The sequence below is a fragment of the Acromyrmex echinatior genome, chromosome 2 (assembly GCF_024713525.1).
Source record: "Acromyrmex echinatior isolate Ae372 chromosome 2, ASM2471352v2, whole genome shotgun sequence".
NCBI classification, from domain to species: Eukaryota; Metazoa; Arthropoda; class Insecta; order Hymenoptera; family Formicidae; genus Acromyrmex; species Acromyrmex echinatior.
The window spans coordinates 14,668,328-14,684,067 of record NC_141853.1 but is presented as its reverse complement, the minus strand read 5'-3'; the positions used below and the strand labels follow the sequence as shown (position 1 = coordinate 14,684,067).

The following is a 15,740-nucleotide window of genomic DNA, read 5'->3' as shown; positions in this document are numbered from 1 at the left end:
TTTATCTTATGTCAAATGAAGAAATTGATACTATTTTATCTAGTTAATGCGTCGTTTCTTAATTTATAAGAACCGGTCTATTAAAAAAAATGTCATTTCTAGTATATCTGCATGTATCTCTGTTTGTTAGAAAACAGATAGCGAGATAAAATCATAATAATCTCCATTTTAACGCGATTCTTTATATGAGACATGGAATGAGCATCCAAGAGTAGACGTAGCTCTTGTCGCAGCGTAACGCTTCGATGCATAGCTCAAGATAAGCTATCCTCTCGCCAAGGAGATGTGGATCTAGGAACGATGCGCGAAACAGCTAAGTGTAGTTTCTGTATTTCTTCGTGCTGGATGTTAAAACCACAGCACGAGCGCCGTGCCAGTGTCATGTTTATCTATTCTGCGATCTACTGCGCAACGTGATTGCGCGAACTACTGCGTGGTGCTCGAATGTTCCAGGGATCTCGACTGCGTGGAACCAGAAAACCGGTCGTGTTCTACGCAGTTTCCTGCTTCGTTCGTACAAAATTTACAATTTTCTTTAGTCGCTGACATTTAACACAGTTAATTATCATGTATTATATAAAAGACTGACTTTTAAAATTAGCGTGTAGATTAAAAAATTAAATTTTAAATTTTGCAATTTAGTAACGCGATATATGTATTATCTAAATAATATATAAAATTACTAAAGTAATGCCATTAAATAATAATATTAGGAAAAAGTAGAGTAAATTAACCTGCGTTATCTCGATTAGCATAGTTTGCGTGAGTGGATGATCTAACGCATTTTAACAAACTAATTAAGACGATTGCACGGGTTTATCATCGCGCACGTGAGTAATAGACTGGCTGCTCGTTTCGGGAGGAAGTTCGCTATGCGTGAGAAAACAGACATACATCCTTCTCGTAGCATGATTAAATCTTACTTTTCCACGACTGGGACGGATATACTCGTAAAATAGCTATATAGGCTAATTGGTCGTCGTCGATCTCTGCCTTTCACCTTAATTCTTTCTCAGCAGTTTACTCCAGATTATTGCTCTTGATCGTCATATCACAATTTCCTCGAGGTTCGATGAGGTATGAGTTACAGCCTTTACGAAGAGTATTACTACCTGTCCAACCAAACTCGCATGCTCAGGTCTAGTCTGCCATTTATCATCTCATTTTATAGTCAACCAAATGAACACTGGAACGCCCAGTAAATGTTTTCGCTAGTTGTACGTTTTTGCCTCTCTTTGAAAAATTTTACTCATAAATAACGATGTGAGCATAAATAACAATATGCAGCATTTTATATAATATGAAATGTTGCATGTCACGTTATTATTTAAGTAAATTTTTTTTTTCAAAGACGTAAATATTTAATTCTATAATTGCAATGTATGAGAAGGATAAAATTTTAATTGGAAATGTTTAATTGGTAATATTTTATTGTTTTATTTTTACGTAATTCTTCTCTCTTTTCCATCTTTTTATCATCTATAACCAAATAATCAAATTCTATAAATCTGTAAACACATTAAGTAAAGATTTTATTATTTATTTGTTAAAATATAATTTACTAGAATTCTAATTTTGTAATTTAATAAGCTTTTATTATAATTCTTTAGTTACCTCTAAAAAATAACTAATGTCGGATTTGTCGAGAAATCCGTGCAACTCTTTACGAAACAGTTCATATACACCTGCTTATGGAGTAGTTACTCAGATCGGTGTAATATTTGCCATGCGGCCCGAGGTTTCTTAGCATAATTCATGGTAACTTGCTATCATGTGTTCGTTACCCCGTCACTAATAATAGATCTTGGCACCTTGCTGGCTCCGTCTGCCGACCACCCAAATGATCGCGCACAAGGCGAAAGAATCGATGTTAGCGGACATTATGGAGTTGATTGGTAGTACAGGAACGGTAGACATGGATACACCACAGTAGGTTGATTTGAGTAATTGATAAGAAGTGCCACGCGCCAGTCCGCTGCATACAATCGCGATAAAAGCGACAAGACTGTCCGCTTTGAATATTTATGTGTCGCATATCATTCTTAATTTTTGATTAAGTTCCTTTTATTAATAAAATTACAAAATCATATAAATATAGAGTAATCGTAATCGCCAAGTAATCGTATTAAATTTATATCGGCAAATATACATACATATGACTTAATCTGCTATTTGAAAAAATAGGAGTAATGTTATATACATATAATCGATATAATATTTTGGTATAATATTTTAGTAAATATTTAGTATTTTTCATATGAACTTACACTAAATCTATAAATATAATCAGTAAAACTTATTATATACTATTTGTATAACTTATTTGTTTTTATGTGAATGCTTTAATATTCCAAAATAGAGGAAATTAAATTTTTTTCATATAAAAGAGTTACTAAAAGAGTAAATAAAAAATTTAAATATATTACTTGATTATTATTTAAAATCTTCATTAGCATTGAGTTAATAATATAAAATAAAAAATTAATGTAAAATTGAAACAACTAATAATTAAATAGAAACGAGCGAAAAACATAAATTAAAAACAAGCAAAGAACAAGTAGATAAAAAGTCATATTAAAAATTAGAAACATTTCATCTATTTAAATAAGTACAAATATAAAACGTCTATTTTTAAGGTACAATAAATTAAGGCAATGGTAGTTATAAAAATATTTATAACTAATTCTTCGGACACGAGAACAATCAAATTTAATATGATAAAAATGTACTCTAATATATTATAAATGTCAAGTTGAATTTATATATAGATATTCCAATTGTTCAATGGTACAAATTTACAGTCACGGTAATTATATATAGAATAGTTAGAAGTATAATGAAATTAAAAATTATAGACTGTTTACAAACATTAGTACAGAGATATATATTTTTATAAGATTATAACATTATTTAAAATATATAACCAAAAACATATTCGAAAATTTAATGTAAAAAATATAAATTTATTTAATGTAGTACCTATAAAAAGAAATTAAATCTTGCGAATAATTTTATAAGTTAATAGTAATTATTATACTTTTTCATATTTATGTTATAATATTGATTGCCTTATATTGGTTGTTGATTAACACTATGTAAATAACGATAATACATTAACCTTTTTGCGTGTGATTTATTAACATATCATACATAAGATAATCACATACATGAAGATATCATAGATTATATGTATTATGCAGAATCACTTATGCTGAATTCTTCACTTTATTAATCAGCAGTTTTCTATTATACATGTTTTTTATTTTTATTGTTAAAATTTTTGCTGTATTTATACTAAAAATTATACTAAAAACACATTTGTGTTATATTTTATTATGTTAAAATTGATATAAACCCAATATTTCATTATCTTTGCAACATTTTTCCAAGACTGTTGTAAAGATAATGGAACATTGATTTATATCGTTTAATCTTAAAAATTTGAAAATTATTGCTTTTCCCGCCACATGAAGCAAAGCCCTCTACCCAATTTTGCTGGAACTCAAAGGTACTCGACCTTCCAGCAAAGTACAGCAGATGGCGGTGCGATTCCATCTCAAGGCCGCTATTCGCGCGTGGCAGCTGTTTCCGTGGTGCTGCCACCTTCTGCACCCTGCTTAAAATGAAGGTGGTACTGACCTGCGCATATCCCGCACCATCATAACACAGCTCGAACGCCATGGGTGCCGGCAAATTTATGACCCGTATCATGGCGCGGCATCTAAACGATTATTTGCCGTTAAACGTAAACGGCTTATAAAAACGAGCTTGTATAATAGAGTAAATATAGGCTTGGTGTTCAGACCATGATAAATTTATAGCTCCACTTATGAAGATTTTGTATTGGCTGACTGGCAGCACCAGTATTTAACCTTGAAAAGATGAATATTACTAAATTCCCTTCGTGAACAAATTTTTGAAATTTCCTTTATAGGAGTTTTTATAAAAAATAGATTGTGACTTATACATATAGTTAAAAAAGAAAATAAAAATGTATATGTATGTATACATATATGAATGTACAATGTCAGTTTTATAAAGTAGTTACATTTTGCAACATTATGAATGTACGAAGAATACAGAGAAGAAAAATCCAAGATGCGTTATTTTAATTTTAAAAAATCTGTTTTTAAAGAATTAGAGAAATTGAAAAAGATATTTTATATTTATTAAATTTATTCTAAATATACAAAAATAATGAAATAAAAATAAAATATAAAAATAAATGTTATTCTGCTTTATCAAGAACTAGACAATTTTTTAATTATTATTTTTAATAATGATGAACAATAAAATAGAATGAAATTACATTTTTCACATACAAATGAAACTAATCGTTAAATATGTTAAATATTTTTTTTTAATCGTTATTTTATTTAAATATGTCAATGTCGTTTCTCTCATTAAAAGTAAAAAATATAAAGGTCAAAAACATTAATCACTATTTAAATAACAAATTGCATGCAAATTTGTTTACTTTTTATTACTGCGATCTATAAAAAACAAAATACAATTATAATTTGAAAATTATACAAATTAAGTATTAATTTTCTTTATTTATAAAATGAACAACTTTTTAAATACAGAGAAAAAAATTATTTTAAATTTTAATAAATATTTATTTGAATAGCACCTACTAAATATTTATTAAATATAAAAATATATTTATTTGATACAAAAATCATTAATTTGATTTAACAATCATTTCTTTTTAAGTAAATATTTATTTATTGGAATATTTAAATGTTTAGTTGACAGATCAAATAAATATTTATTTAAGCTATTTTTTCTCAGTCTTTAATACTATAAGTGATTAAATTGTTATAAATGAAATAATTGAATGTGTCCATTAATTCATATATTTTATACTAAATTTATTTATGAATATTAATTAAAATAAAACATAAATTTTCGCATTATAATATCGTATTGCTTTTCGTTAATTTGGCAAACCACTTAGAAATTCTAGTCGTAGGGAAACCTCTTCATGTTCTATTCTTATATCTGTGGCATCTCCCAGTCGTGGACTTACATTAGTATAGCCTGACTCCAAGAAGATTTTAATTAAACCCGCCCTTCCAATGTTGCGTCTGATTGGATGAACTAATTCTATTCGTAGAAAATTTAGGGTTTCCTTTCTGGAAAGACAAATCCTTGAAAGCGCGTTAAAATTTTTCACGGCTTAGTGAGAAAATTATAAAACTCTGTATAGCCTAAATACAGTTTCATCATTTTAGAAAATAAAATATTTGTTTCATAGAGAGATAATATTGTGTAATTTTGTTTGTCACCATTATCAAATTTTTTACTAGTTTATGTTTTCAGAAAAAGAATTCCTTAAAAACGATATTTCACTGTATATGCATTATTATATTATGGAAATAATTTTTTTAATTAGTTTCAAGTTAAATAAAGTTTAAATTCGTTATGTCGAATTTTACGTTATCTTTATAACATGTCATTTAAACATGTTACGTTATTTAGAACTCACATGTTTAAAATTTTTCACGGTAACAGATTTCTTTAGAAAATTACAATGACTTTATTAGGGTTGCACTTTCTATGATGAGTATCTTTCTTAAATAAGTCATTTGATGAGAAGTTTTAGAAGGTCAGGCGAAGAAACATTTGGTTGTCTTACAGGAAGAAGTATCATGTGGGAGGAGAGTAGAAGAAAAGCACGTCATGAGAGAGGTTGACATCTAAATCTTGCTTTCCGTTTCATGCTGACTGCCCGCCCTTTTACTGGCTATGCTTAGAGCCAAAAGTCCCTTTCCTCCCTTTCGAAGGGGTGGATCCTCAAGAGTACACTCCACTCCAAAAATTAACAAATATTTATGATTATAATCTTTAAAATAGACTATCTCACATAATAATATGAGTTCTTTAAGAATGCTCTGTTATCTTTTAAATATACATAAAATTAAACGCGATGTTTATAATTTTGTTATTTTTTCGCAAGTAATATTTCTCAAATATTATACAAAAGAATTAAATTTTATTTTAGCCTTTCTAGGTTTTGAATCAATCTAGTAAGATTGGTTGAACGTGAAAACGGAAGAATGTGTGTAGGTTCTCGCTTGAAGAACGTATTATGTATTCAGGCTCTTTTACGTAACGTGCCAGAACGACAATGCTTTTATATTTTTATGGCAGTGAAAGTTACAAGGGGTGAGACCGTGAAGGTATTCCCTTAAGTTTCACTGACAGTCGGAAAAACAAATTCAGCATAAAAGCGAGTTTCACTTTCGTTTCACAATTGTTTCATACAGGCAAAACTGATTCTTTGCGAAAGAATCACAAATGGAAGAAAATTTGGAGACACAATATTTTTCTTTGTTATAATCATTATGCATCAGATTTTTTGTAACAAACTTAGAACTTTACCGAAAAAAGCAAAAACGTTAATAATAGTGGCGTAATAAAACGTTTATTCACAGAAAAAATGCTACGATTGCCACAACCGGAAATTATGATAATTTTTATCCATCAATTTTTAGCCATCACATTTGATTGTGATAATTGTAAGATGCACATATCTTAATAGTCATAACCATTAAGATATCCCAATCTTACGGTTATCACAATCGTATATTATAGTTCTTATAATCAAAAAATGTATCGATGGGCGACCTTTGGTCTTTTTTTTTGCGTGTTTGATTTTAATGTTGTTAAAGTGCATCGCATGCATGTGTCGAAATTTCTTAATAAAAATCTCAAGAAAAAATATTACATATATTAATGATAAAAAATCGATTAGTATTTTATATACATATATATTTATTTAAAATTTAAAATATCTATAAAACAAAATTTAAGCAAAATTGATATCTAACAAAAATTAATACTACTACATTAAACTACACATAACACACGCGCTCTAAATACAATTTGAGATATGGATTTTTTTCCAAAAATATACTATTTTTCTATTTTGCGAATCTAGCGTGAATTCCATAGCTATTGATATCACTACTCGCGAGTTTTCACGTAAAGCGCCGCCCATTCCACGAAATCGTGCACGTGTGCAACGCCGGATTCAGCTGCCTCGTTCGGTTCAGGAATGAATTATCGCCCGTTCGGGGCTGAGCTCTTTCATTTCCAGTCTACGCGGTAGTCCTATCCTTTTCTCTCCTCCTATCGGCCGAGGCTGCAGACAGCAACGCTTTTTTCTCATCCCTCTGCGCGATACCTCCCTCTATTCCTCTCTCCGTTTTCTTTTTCAATTTCCATCAGAGATATATCGTATCATTTTTGTTTCTCTATTACCTTTTATATGCTTGAATAATTCCTATCTGTATTATTTGTTATGTACGTTTAATTCAGAATAATCATGGATATTAAATTTATGCTCTCTGTTGTCAATGACATTTTTTCTAAATTTTACAGGTATGTGAATTTGTTAATTTGTTAATTAACTTAATTTTTGTAAAATTTTTAAAATTTACTGTTGTTATCAACACTTTTATATTAAATTTGATAGTTGCATTATAATATAAGCTTAAAAATATAGTACAATAAAAGGACTATATTATTTTCGTATATTGCAAAGTTTTAAATTTTGCTACAATTATTATTATGAATACAAAATAATTATAAAAATGTTAGAATACGTTGTGTATACTATAGGATATCTGCACTTATTAACACAGTTATTTGATTGACGTATTTAAATTATTTAATTTGTATTACACGTAAGCCTTGAGGAAAACTTTCTAATTATTTTTCCGATCTACGACGTGAAACCAATTTTCTCTTTGAAACTCATCCGGAGATTCGTCAATTCCTTTGAGAATAGCTGAGATAAAGGGCAAAATTCATCAGATCCAACGAAGCAACTTTCATTTTGATATTTGTTCCTGTCAGAAAAGATCAGATACACAAACATACATATACATAAAAGTTGCTGTTGCTAAAACTATAATCTCTTAACCGCATTCTACATCAGATTATTTTATCAATTTGTACAAATGTATTTTTAAAATTAATTATTCTTTTTTGTCATGATGTCAAATATAATTGTTTAAACATCCCAGGATCTAGAATTATCTATTTCCAATTATCTATTCCTCCGAATATTATAAATTTCAAATACGTACTTAAAATGTACCCGTATGACATCAGCTAAATTAATTTATCAAAAAATCTAAAGTAAAAAATAATCTTTAATTATGTTCATATTGTTTTATGTATATCTCGTATACAGTTAAAAAGATAAATTTTTAATCGTTTAAAAACGTTTTTGAAAAGTAAATCTTTTGTAATTTATTCAGAGAGAAATGGTATGTGAGGGTACTGGGGACACAATCAATTGGGTGTTTTCGTTTTGAACCGTGCTCCACGATCGAGGATGAAAGAAGGCACGAGGAGGGTAAATTGGAATTCCGCGATGCGGAGGATGATGCTGCTCCGGTTGGCTGGGACGAAGAGGGCACGTTGGAGTGCGAAAGAAGAAGGAAATCGACGGAGGAAAAAGGATAGAGAAGCAGAGCAGGAGGAGTAGCATCCAAGGAATATTTACTGCCATCTTCTCCACCACTTACCCACAGATTCACTGCCTGAAGTTGTAAACACCTCTTAACTATATGGAGATAGTATCTCGGTTTCCCTCCTCGTGTGCCCTAAACTGTTACGTGGGTGTTGTGACTATCATTAATTAGATCATCATATGATTGCAACATGATATTTTTCTTAATCCATGTATCTTATAACTTAAACACAATTCATATACATGAATTATCTATAATACGGCGGGACGGAAGCTGTTACATTTTTTTTTTGTAAATCGATTATATAATATAATAGTATTGAACATAAAATATCACATTCTCATTTTATATCGTAATAATCATTTTAAATTAAAGTACAGTATTGTTAAATCGACTTTCTACTATTTAATTTGCATATTGTGTATGTTATATTTGTTAACGCTAGAACGACACCGATCGATATGTTGCCGCCTGCTTGTAGTTTAGCATTCACCTGAACAAACGGTTTACATATTCATCAATGCTTGGATCAACATTTGTCGCATGGCAAAGAAATTTAAATGACCTTGCCTTGTGGCAAGTTGAACGCGGCATGGCGGCTTCTTGTCCGTCGTGAAAATGTGACGTTTCGTACGTGTATCGAGATATATCGCGATTTATATGTCTGAACTCGCTTTCAAAACCGGTTTTACGTTCCATCTTGTTCGATCGTGGATTATTCAATCGATAACTGTTTCTAAATTTATATATACACCTATTGAACTTTCAGCAATACTTTAAATATAATTTATCAAAGATTCAACATGGCAAAAAAAAATGACATTAATTTATTGAAAATATGTAACACTATTAAATATTTCAGAATATAGATTTAACATAATTACTACATAAGAATATTGGAACACATATTTACTATTTCTCTATAATATAAAAATATATCTACATTATATACTACCGTATTACATCTTAAAACGTTAATGTTTCTTTAATATAATTAATTTGGTGAATATAAGAACTATATGCCTCAAGGGAAATTACGAAAATAGTTAAATACAATAAATAATAGTCGTTAGCATCCATATTTTAATGAGATTATTCATCTCGCAAAAATAGAGCATGCTTTGCCAGCTAAGAAACGGCAGCAGCGAAACAATGAGCTGATGCGCTCTCCGTGACTGTAGATAGTGGAGACGTGGAGATATAGAACGAGAGAGACAAATAGAAGGAGACGGTGAAACCCACTAAATCAATACTCTGCCATCGCTCCAACTCTGGCTCATCCCCTCACCTACCCCCTTAGCCTACCCCCGAGTCGTCAGCCCGCTTCTCTCTCTCCCGGCGTCCTCCTTCACCAGCGTTTCTCGGTTCCGTTCGTTCCACGCCACCCTTCGTTCCACCCCCGTCACGCTCTCGAAGCGAAACTTCTCTGGCTCCGCTTCCATGGGTTACTCCCGCAGAGAGTTTCCTCTACCATAGGGCTGAATTCTCCCTTATGTGTCAGTATAATCTACCCGATACTCACGAGATGTCGGTGACGCGTGAAAAACGTATATTCGTATATACATTGCACGTACGCATTCTCTCATTTACAGTTATTCTCTCATTTTGTTTATTATTTTCTTGCGATTATGTTACTTTTTTTTTGTAAGAAAAAAACAACAAACATTGGATGTTCATTTCGGTAATCTTTAAAATTTTATGTTTGTTTTGTACCTATTTGTATTTTTTATGTTGAGCGAAAATGAAATAGAACATCTTGTTTATATATACAATTACTACTCTACAACAATTAACTGGATATATTAATGTTCAAAAGCCTATATAATTGGTCTATAAGTTCATACATTCGGTTTTATATTTTGTAATTTTAAAATGCAATTCTCGTAAAATATTTTAGAAACGACTGTCGACGAGCTTCACTCTGCACGGATAACGGAAAAGCGATATCGCCACGTTGGCACGTAGACTGCAGATTCCAAAAAGATACTTGCATGGAATTTTAATTTAAGACTACTTGAAAACGATGAAAACTCTAACAATTTTAAACTCTTTCATGTTTCGTTGACGATAAAATATTTTCTATTAATTGCAATTTTATTGCAGATAATATCGAAATCATAAAGATTAATAATCATTCACGAAATAGAGCGCAATGTTTTTTATTTATACAATGATATTTTCTTCATATTTTCAGCAAAATATATATTGAGCAATTTTTTACGTACAGCTTTTTGGAATCTATAAGTCTACAGCTATTTATTTTTTTTTTTTAATGTTTAGTCATGCCAAAATTTGATGCGAAATACGAATTCCGTCTTATTTTGCGCTAGAATACGACAGAAAAAAAATATCGATCAATTATCGAATATGAGATGGCAATCACACTTCATTTCTTCAATTATCACGAATTTCTATTTACTTCACGCGGATATTACGCACATCATCACAAACTAGGTCATATAATTCAAGTAACATAGTCTTATGCGACCATTCTGAACCATTTGCAAACGAATGCTGGGTAATATCTACGATCGTGAGATCGTACAGCTAGCTACGTGGCCTATAAAAGAAGTAGAAGGAGGAAGAGATTACTGATTGTGAGAAGGGGCCTGCATATGGGCGTTTGCGTGTATGCGACTGCCCAAGACGAGGGTACAGTAGTAGCCCCAATGCGTCTGCAATCGAAAGCTAACTGGACAAATAAACGGTTGGCTGCTTCTTACTGCTGACGATGTCGTCTCCGCTATTGATGGCAACTAACTTCATCATATCACTGACTTGTAACGTTGGAAATATGTATACAGCAAACTTCGTCCATATAAATTTTTCCAAAATATTATTCTTGTCATTAGTAAAATTAATTTGTGAAAAATCATTCTTCGAAGATACAGTAATGTTTAATTATATAAATTATGTCGGTCTCTTTTAAATCGGATTTGTCGCATATATAACATAAACGGATGTTCAATAAGTAGCTCAAGATTTCGATTAATAACCAAGAAAATCCTGCTTTACTTGCTGCTTTTAAAAAGAATATCAACAAAAAGTCCAATTACACGGCCGGCAACTCCTGCTTTGTTTCACGGCCGCTGCCCGTTAGTTTATGCCTTCCCTCTCTTTATCTACTTCGCTGTCGTTCTTTAAATTTCTCTCGTTGTTTTTCTTTTCTTTCCTACCGACGTGCGAACTTTTGCTGCCTTGGTAGCTGCCTAGTTTGTGATTTCTCGATGTTACCTTCCAACGTTCTCAGCACTCTCTACAACTTAGTGTCTCGTTAATTTCTTGCGATCCGTAAGACGATTACCGCACTCGTCCGAAAATTTAGCGTTTTCGATGTCCCTTAAATCTCTCGCAGTAAGTTAAACTTGCAGCTCAGCGTTCCGAAAATACGTACATACATCATAGACTCGCGTTCATTTCTTATATATAGTTTTTACTTGGGAATATAATTTTGAAAAATTTTGACATACAATCATTCATCATATAATTAATTTTAATTGTAAAGATATTCCTTTTTAAGCAGTAATCTATTTGATTCTACGATTACACGAATTGTGATGTAATATAAGATTTAATTTATCAAGTAATACCCTTATAAATAACGTGTAATAATAAATAGTATTTTGACGGAGCAAAAACCGCATTTAATATTTATAACGTAACATTATTTGTATGCGCATTTTGTGTTCCGTATGTTTCACCGCAACGTGCAATAGCTGTTCAGACTGTGTAACGTCATCAATTACCATGTTTCATAATAAGTCCTAATTGAATAATTAAATTTGTCAAATTTCAATCGGATTTGTTATTCTTATTGACAAACTACTACTATCACATTTCGTGATCCGTATAAAAATAGACATTTCAGAGTATCAATTTGAAAGTTTTGAAAGATAAAAAAAATTTTTGTGGCAGGTTTATTATTTTCAATAATAAAAAAAATAAATATTGATATACAGATAACATAAACATAATCCAACTAGTGTATGTTTCGCTGTCATGTGTTTACAACGCATCATTCTTCCGAAAAAATATTTGAGCGTTCTATCCGAGATCCGATTCGATGCTGGTAGTCGTCTGATAGGATTACGACTATCGTTGAAAGATTGACGGTCGAATCCGTCAGCCGTTTTCTACAGCATGGACGGATTTTCTGCAATTTTCTCCACGGCCTTCGGCACTGTAGGCCGTGCACGTTCCGAGGTTCGAAAGCTCGGCATTCAATTCGAATCGCGTACGTTTACAGTTGATGAAAGGTTGAATGAGTGGCACGTGGATGCGCACGAGCATGGTGGTATCGTTAGCGTCAGCGATGCTATTTTCAGCGTTTCTGGGGATTAAAATTAGTTGAACGAAGAAATAGATTTGTGATAGATATAGTTCTTTGAGTTGGCTCTCTCTCAACCGAATACATGCACAATAAATTAAATGATTAAACGTAATTCCATACCTTGATGAAAACAACTATCGTATATCATCCTATAATACGAAGATAGAAGACGAAATATATATTATGTCCCAATTTTAATACGCATTGGATGTCATCGTCACTACCATTAATCTTAAGTCTACTGTTACAAAAACTAATTTAGGACATGACTTATCACTTTATCACTTGTTCCAAACGTAATAATGCAAAATTTAAGACTTTTAAATTCATTCAGCACTCATCTTCAATATTATATCAAAATCGTCTAGTTGGAATAACGTAATGAGACCGTCGATGGAGGAATCGCAGTCTACCCGGTCTACCGTCCTTGTTGACGCAGAGAGAAGCTGCGTAACTGTATATACGGTATATACGGTATATACGGTAGATAGCCTCGAGAGTGTCCCGCGGTGCCCCTCGAGTCTACCCGTGTCCCGAAGACGGACGCAGGAGAGAAGGGACTTGGCGGTGCTGTACACAACCACCACCGACGCTAGATCACGGGGGCGTCAAGAGAAGGCGAGAGCAGGCGGTAGGCCAAGGGGAATACGGGTGTATCGGGGGAGTGAAGCTTAACGCATGTGCACAGGGCGCTTCGCGTCGCGGCGCTCCGGTCCCGCTCTGGTCGGAGGCTGCGAAACCGAGCGGGCGGAATTCGCGGATCAGAGTCGTCGCATCTCTCGCTTAAGATATACATCACCGCGGCACCATCCGCGGTTTTCCATGGGTATCGGCGAGCCGAGAACCGTCCCGACGCTGGCCGACACGCACCAAGCCGCGGTTAGGACTGTCAATCGTGGACGAGATGCTGCGCTCGGAGTACGCTCGGTGACGAATGATAACGTCCGAAATTGCGATCTTTCGTGCGACGCGACACACGTGCGGTACACCTTCAAGTGCGACAACGAGTCCGGAGGATCATCTGCCGTGACGAGACAACCGTACTCCGATTTGGCACGACGATCGAATACCAGTTAACAGAAACCTGAAGGATCGATGTTTATTTTCTTGGTACTGTCTTTAAGAAGGCTTCCAGGATTATTCTGCTTTAACGCTGCTTTAAGCTGAAGCGACATATTAACGAGATCAACGAATGACTAGAGGAAAGTGTGATATCGTAAGAAGCTCCTCGCACATATAAACATTCTCATTTATTGGCGATCCATACTGCTTCATCATTGATTTCCGCGCTATATTTTAAACACTAAAACGACGAAAAAATTAGTTTGGAAATCGAAGCTCGACTTCGTGGTAGTTCCAAGACTACATTTAGAAATGTTCCAAGACTACATTTTACATTGTAGATCTTAGACATTGTGACTCTTACAAGTCGATGTTAAATTGCAGCTTATTAAATATAGTGCACTGTTCATCGACTTTGCGCGAGAATTCTCCTCGTTATGTCGTGAAGAAATCTATCCAGTAAGTCAAGCTTTTATCAGCAATTTCATCCGAGTGAAAGAGTAAAATAGATGAAGATAATTTCGAATGATCTAATCCGCCTTATGTTGCGCTAAGTCGGTTGCTCGCTTATTTTTTATCGTTATTCATCAGCAAACAGCTCTGTCAGCTAATAAACTATTGCGATTTGGCAATATCTTCTTAAGACAATCCGAATACGTAAGAACTTGAAGCAGTATCATTTGGAGCAAGTCAGAGTATCAAGTAAACGTTCCAAATATTTCGTGTGACTCCTCGAGTTCGTAGGATTGTGTGCAAAGGTATCGCGAAGGCAAAGTGAGGAAAGGGTGATGGTGAATGGACTCACATGGTTACTCTATCCAATAGACAGTGAATCTGCTCGAAGGACACATGGTTCGTCGACGGTGTTGGATTTTTCTGATCCCACGCAGTTTCCGATTGTACCTGGCTCGGTGACTGTTGGCGAATCTGTTCGCTCTTCGTGGACAAAGACTTCCAAGAAGGTGGTGTGTGAAGGGAAGTACCAGCCACGACGGGGCCCAGCGCCGGGGCGGAGACAAGGCCCCCGGTGCAGGGAAGAAGCGAGGCAGGGGAAGAAGTCGAGTTTAGCGTAGCAGCAACGGCCCTGAAACTACAGGGGAGAACAACTACCCCCTTGAACAGGGGGGAAACTAGAAGGCGACCTCGCCGACGGAGGCGACGGAAAAAGAAGCGACGGAGGTGAGCGGATAGTTAAATGACTTTAACTATATCTTGAATCGTTATTAAATATTAACGATAATATCGCAGGAAACAATTTTATTGAAATATCAATCGTAGTATGAATTAAATTTTAATGGAATTTTGAAAATAAAGAATGTAATTTTTAATCGTGTTCTATTAAAGGAAATTTATGATATTAACCTTTTAAACATAACAGTTCGGTATAACTTAATAATTTAAAAAATCAAGAATGCTTGAATACAAACCGTCTAGCCTATTACCACCAAGAACCATTAATTTTCTGTAAAATGTATGTGTCAAAGCAAATAATAGAATTATGATAAATTATAAAACATGTAAGAAATGATGGTAACATTTTAATTAATATCGAATTATATAAAATGCTTCGAGTGTCACATTACAAAACCCGTAATAGTCGATCAATGATTCTGCCACAATTCGTTATTCATTTCCGCGTATTCATCAAAATTGACTATTGATGAAATCCGTGGATGACCAACAAAGTAATATCTATTCCAATTTTTTTGAGAAATTTTGGCTTCCTTTTCATTATCTAATCATATCTAATCATTTTATACTAAATTAAGTAGAAGAAAAAATATTATAATATATACTTTTAGTGCATAATTGTTATGTATCAATAAGTACATAACTGACTCTGATTTTGAAAAAAAAAA

General features: G+C 33.1%; 1 protein-coding gene across 10 annotated transcripts in view; it reads left to right on the top strand.

Annotated features, from left to right (window-relative positions):
* Nucleotides 1-15,740, top strand: part of Antp (homeotic protein antennapedia) — a 219,082-nt gene that overhangs the window by 101,316 nt on the left and 102,026 nt on the right. Inside the window, exon 1 of one of the 10 annotated variants that reach the window (XM_011058040.2) lies at nt 113-15,060. The exons of the other annotated variants lie outside the window; for them this stretch is intronic. The gene's annotated coding sequence lies outside the window, so the exon portion shown is untranslated. Of the gene's footprint in view, nt 1-112; nt 15,061-15,740 lie in introns of those variants that run through there. 10 annotated transcript variants of the gene reach the window in all.